We start from the raw sequence: 6,141 nt of genomic DNA, 5'->3' as shown, positions 1-6,141 counted from the left end.
CCTCCACTCACACACAGTGACTGCAGAGATGGAGCAGGAGGCAGCTGGAAACAGGACACAGAGCTGCCGTCTCCACAGGGTCCTAGTGTCCTCTTTTCTTTGTAAAATGTACCTTCGGAAATTAAGAACTGAATATGATGGTGGGGAACTTGTTATGTTGGCGCTGCAGTTATTAGCAGTGTAAGCTGATTTTTGATCAGGTTGGTACGAGTGATGAAATATTCATGTTTGTCCAACACTTCTCAAAAACTACTGTAATATGAATATATGTGTTAATATATCTCAACAATTATCGGATTGTCATGAGTTTGGTGAGCGCCTAATTTCCTCTATGAAAACGTAGGTATAATACTATCAAATATATTATTATATATAATCTTAAATATTATTAGAATCTATAAGTATCCCTCTAATTCCAACATCAGGTCAAAATATCTACTTGCCGGACACCTCTCAAAACAAAGACCGAATTCTTGCCTTCTTTAGCTATAGGCCTGTACTATAACTTTATCATACTAACATGCTAAATGCTGGTCTGTCACACTTCATGTCACATCCACAGTTAGAATGCTTCCATGCAAACTGTAGGCCAATACATGTAATAAAAAACATTAGCAGGTTAGCATGCTGATGAGAACAGGGCTGTAAACCCTGACCGCTCAATGGAAAAGTTGTCTCTCCATTCTTCATTCACCCAAGGCATTATGTTCTGGTGTGTCATGGCATTACAGCCTATAGGACTGTTAGCACAGCCATGAATGTTTAGTTTTGTGGAACATCTTCATGAGGGATGCTTTAATGCTTCAGAGATGACCTCATAACCTCTTTACTCAAAAATAGGAATATGCACGGTTCATGATAACTCATCCTCTTAGTTCTTGCTCCTCTCTCGGTTTATTTGTCTAAGTCAGCCAGTAATGATTTGGGTTGTAATTTCACGGATTTAAGTGCCCTCCAGTACGAGATTTGCCGACACAGTGAGGCATTGATTAGGTCAGGCCTCGGCCTCCACTATCCCAGCTTCTCAAACTGGGGCTCTTGTTGCCACGGTGATCTTTTTCATATACAGTCCATCTCATTGCTCAGTGGAGGACAATGAAATCAGGGTTATTATGGGTAAAGCTAGCTCCTCTGAAGGAGCAGCCGTGGAGCTGCTTAGGTGTTTTTTCATTCTCATTTGTAAGGTTAACGATAACACACATAACATTTGCATTTCATAGAAGGCACGTCTTGCACCTCTGACACCGTTGGAAAGCGTGTTTTAAAATGTAGTTCCCTATTAGCCTCATTATAATAATGCCACTGGTGTCACTGTGAGAAGTGAGGTCCCAATATCAAACAGTTTGGTGCTTTCAGCCCACAAATCAGTGAACTCAATGCATCAGAACAGCCCAGGTAAATTGTGATGGGCCTTTGTCACTGTTACTGACTAATTGATCGATTAATCAAGAAAATAATCGGCAGATGAATCGATAATGAAAGCGACATTATGATGTAACTTGCCGCCCTAGTAGGTTACCATGTTAACTTTATTTCAGACTCCAAACAGCCTTTACCCTCAAAGCTCTTACACATCACAAAAGTAGACGACCATCCCCATTTTTTGTAATCAGATTCCTCTATTTTGAATTTCATGCAAGCCTATAGTAACTTATGATCTCTTAGACCTGACTGATTACAAGCTAACAACATCATCTGTCTCTTCCTGTCAATACTTCCAACACGCCTGGACGCCCGAACAGAAGAAAACACAATGCAGTCGGGTGGAGATATTTAATGGACAGTGATTACTACTGTTGTCATGGTGAAGATGAATCAAGATATCTGGCACCGCTGAGGGGAGACGGGAAACATGCTTGTGTAACACATAACGCCTCTGAAACAGTATATACATATATATATGTGACTAAAACAACAAAACAAGTACGTGGTGTGGTTTTGCGCACTGTGTGAGTGTATCTGTCTGTATTCATCTGTATTCAGGCATGTACACCTGAGTGTGTGTGTGTGTGTGTGTGTGTGTGTGTGTGTGTGTGTGTCAGGTGTTGACTCATGACAAAAATAGCCGAGTCTTGCTCAGCTGGCAGCACCAATCGCTGCCACCACAAATACAATGGTTTCCATGGCAACCTTGAAAATAGACTCCGCATTCGCACTCAGAAATAGCAAAAAGGACGCTGCTGCACTAACCCCAGAGAGCTCCGACTGCCAATAATAACTACCCGTAGATATGAGCCGCACTCAGAAATAATACAATGCCATCACATTTACCAAAACATAATTTCCGCAACCTACACAAACAATCAACTCCAATTCAAAATGCACATTGAGCACGGGTGTACCGAGGCATGGGAGAACATTAAGCAGCTCTGTGTTTAACAACATCAAAGCAAAAGCACAAAGAGGTTATGTTCAGTCAAGCTCTACAACACCTGACTTGACTGAAGGACAGATTCCTTACAAATGGCTAACATACCTTACTAACAAACTGTCAACAAATCTGTCACATCATTCAGCTTTCATGTGAACGTGTTGGAGTGATGCTACTGGAGATAAAGGGGGAAGTGATGCATGGTGCCTTGGAGAGACTTTGGGTGGAAGGCTTTGTATCGCAGCAGACAGTGTGAGACAGTGACTGTGTGTGTCTGAGGCACAATGGTATCTTTTCGGGTCATTCTTTTGTATTAAGGATAAAACTAACGATTAGTTTCATCCACGAATAATCTGCGGATTACTTTCTAAATGAATCGATCGTTTGATCTATAAAATATCAGGCAATATAGTGACAAATGTCCATTCCAGTTTGTCAAAGTCCAAGACGATTTCTTCAAATGTCTTGATTTCTTTGTCCAAATCCCAAATATATTCAGTTTATGATAAAACAAAGAAAAGCTGGAAAATCTCCATATTTTAGAGGCAAAACAGCTTTTTATGCCATTTGTTGCATTAAAAATGACTTTATTACTTTTTACAGAATAACTTTTAACAATCAATCTATTGTAAAAAATAGTTGCCAATTAGTTCTCTGTCAACTAACTGATTAGTCGACTAAAAGCGCTACTTGTTATGCTTCCAGTTAACATTCACCAGCCTGGAGCTTTATGCATTGTGCATTGGAAATTATACATGATGTTCTGAGTCATTCATAATGTTGCTGTTTTTTTTCTGAATCACTGTGATGCAGTAAAGGTTTTCCTCTGGAATTACTATACATTGAATTATTTTCAGGCAGATACTTTTCATCAATTACATAAATGTATTGTTTTTAGTATGATGATGGTACGATTTCCTCTTTAACAATCCAAAAATCTCCATTTGAAGCAGCTCTTTGAATTTAGAAAGTTTAAACACCAACAACTGCAATTCAGTCTATTTGTTACAATTGGTAATGCAGGGAAACAGGAAATGAACCCAAATGCAGACAGATGAGACAACAAGATGATTTCAGGTATTTATTTATGCTTACAGTGATCAAGAGCCCAAATGGCAGTGTGTCCTGCAGGAAGGTAACAAGACACTGAATAGCAATGATGATCTGACAAAACAACAAAGAGACTGAAGTCCTTGTGACACCATTCAAATAATTCTCTGAAGTACTGAATTTACAAAAGCTTCATCATAAATAAAGTGAGTCCAATGTGCACGTTTTTTTGGTTCTTTCAGTCAGAATTTATGATCTGATTCTCTATAAGTTTCTGGAGAGCAAGACATTTTGCAGTAAGTGTTGAAATAAAAGCATGTGTCATATTTCATGGTAACCGTGTCTCTCTGCTTCATAATATGTTCCAACAAAATGGATGAGGGCGCGTTTATCGCTATGAGACTGCCATTTTTAGCAGCCAAAATAAATGCAGGAAGAAAAATTGCCCAACAAAAATATGTGTTTGAACTAATTAGACATTCTCCTCTCAGTCTGTCAGTCATTGCTGGCATGAAGTCCGCTGCAAGAAGCAGATATACTGAGTTGTCTGGATAACAGCCCGTGTTTAAGATGGTGTTCTGTTTTTTAAAGTTATCCATATAACTCAGCAAACCTGCCTCTCGATCAGGCCCCTGAATGTGTCGGCTAAGCCAGATGGTGGCAGTGTGTCCATTGTGTTGTGCATGCTGTACAGTAGCTGCCTGCTTCACCCACTGTAACAGAGATTACAGTTATATCTCCAGCACCTGTTTTGGTAATGCATTATTATAAATAGCCTCATGCACTTATCCACATCAAAAACTCATTTGAACATGCATGTACCTGAACACAACTGTGATACACACCCAGTTACCGTGTACATTCTTGTAAATAAATATTATAAATATTGACACATAGGACAACAACATACCATAGAAACACATGGAGTCACCTGCCAAACATTAAAAGATCATAATAACTTTTTACAACTGTAAAACTAGGATTTTATTGCCGGGTTTTGGCACAGATTAGGATACATTTTTACATCTTGTTCTAAAATCATATTTTATGTGCGCAGGATTATACAGAACCTAATTGTTCTTCTCTAATACAAAGAAACTAAGTAAATGTTCTTGTTATGCTATTATTTTCTCACCGAGGGCTTTATTCATTTGTTCATCTCTCTGTGGCTTTGAATGAATTTCGGTGTGTGAAATAGAATTACTATAGATCATTCAGGGAGGAAAATTAGCCTGAAAAGAAAAAGTCTGATGACAAAAATATGCATGATATGCAAGCTCTGATATCTTTGTTGTTTTAATTCAGTGTAAGAGTAAATATAAACCTACGCTCTAAATGAAGTCCATGCCAAACATGCATGATATATGATACATATGAAAGCATCATGGCACATCAGTTTATATCATGAACAAAATATATTATTTCTGCTCATCACCCTTACAGTAACAATGTAACAGATCTAGTATCAGTTCTTACAAAACATTACATCCATTATTATTCCAGCTGTCAGCAGCAAGCAGCTCTTTTTGAGAAAAGACGTCGATGTCTTTTAGCTGATGGAGCGTGGTGGGCTGGATTGAATATTGCCACAACATGCTGCCACTGCCCCAGAGCTTACCTCATTTATAATTCACAAGAGAGAACTATAAATCTCCAGAGAGAGGAACGCCTGTCCACCAGGCCTCTGCCGAAGTCAACCCTGCTACCTAATACTTCCCGAGCAAATGCTCATCAGGTTGAATCAGCCTTCTGAACATCGTTTCGGAACAGAAAGCCACAACATGCTGAGAGACAATGATGAAGAAGGAAAAGGCTTTATCAGTTATGTCCTTTGTGAAGATTGTCTTCGTAAATAAATAAGATAGATAGTTAGGATAAGGGTGGCGATATGCTCAATTTTTTGTTATTGTCAACAAATCCCACAAAACCAACCTGAACCAACAGCACAGTAATCAATCTCTCAGCAGTTCCCAATGTCTCCAACCTGCATGTGGTTCTCAGCCTCAAGCTCGTTAGCTCCAAGAAGCAAATCTTTAAAACAGGTCACAAATATTTCATTATGTTTATTAAAAAAGTGCAGTTATTTTCTAAAACAGATGGGCACTATAGTTTTTTACAACTGTTACTCAGGCTGGTGTAAATAGGGTTTTGTGGGGACTATTTTCAACAGTGGATTAATACATATTTGGTGAGCTTGTGAGCATTTACAGCAATAAACTACAGTGCCCATGTACATGATAGGAAAGCAACATGTCTCTACAACAACATATCTTCTTAATAGTTTTTGGACAGCAATGGAGGTCTATGGCACAGAGGAAGAAGATATTTGATTGTGACTGCACTGACAATGTTTGTGCTGTTGGATTTTATTGTTTTATGGGATTTATTGACAAGTTGTTGGGATCTGAGCCTGAGTATATCGTACTTCCGGAAGTAAAAATTCCAGAAGGCCACATTCCCTGCATCATAGCAGCTGCAGAAGTGGCAAAATGTGGCTGTTTTCATGTGTGTGTGTGTGTGTGTGTGTGTGTGTGTGTGTGTGTGTGTGTGTGTGTGTGTTTCTTGCATGTGTATTTCTGTGGTAATGATGGGTAATTACTGCTACTGACACCCATGTCACATTATACAGTGGAGTTTGCAGATGCACTGCGCCTGAACAACTCAAGTAATCATCATGGTGTATGTTTTTGTAGTCTAGTGAAAGCCATGTATATTATATA

This window comes from Anarrhichthys ocellatus, unplaced genomic scaffold (genome assembly GCF_004355925.1).
Source record: "Anarrhichthys ocellatus isolate YVR2014 unplaced genomic scaffold, GSC_Weel_1.0 scaffold1, whole genome shotgun sequence".
NCBI lineage: Eukaryota > Metazoa > Chordata > Actinopteri > Perciformes > Anarhichadidae > Anarrhichthys > Anarrhichthys ocellatus.
This window is presented reverse-complemented; position numbering follows the sequence as displayed.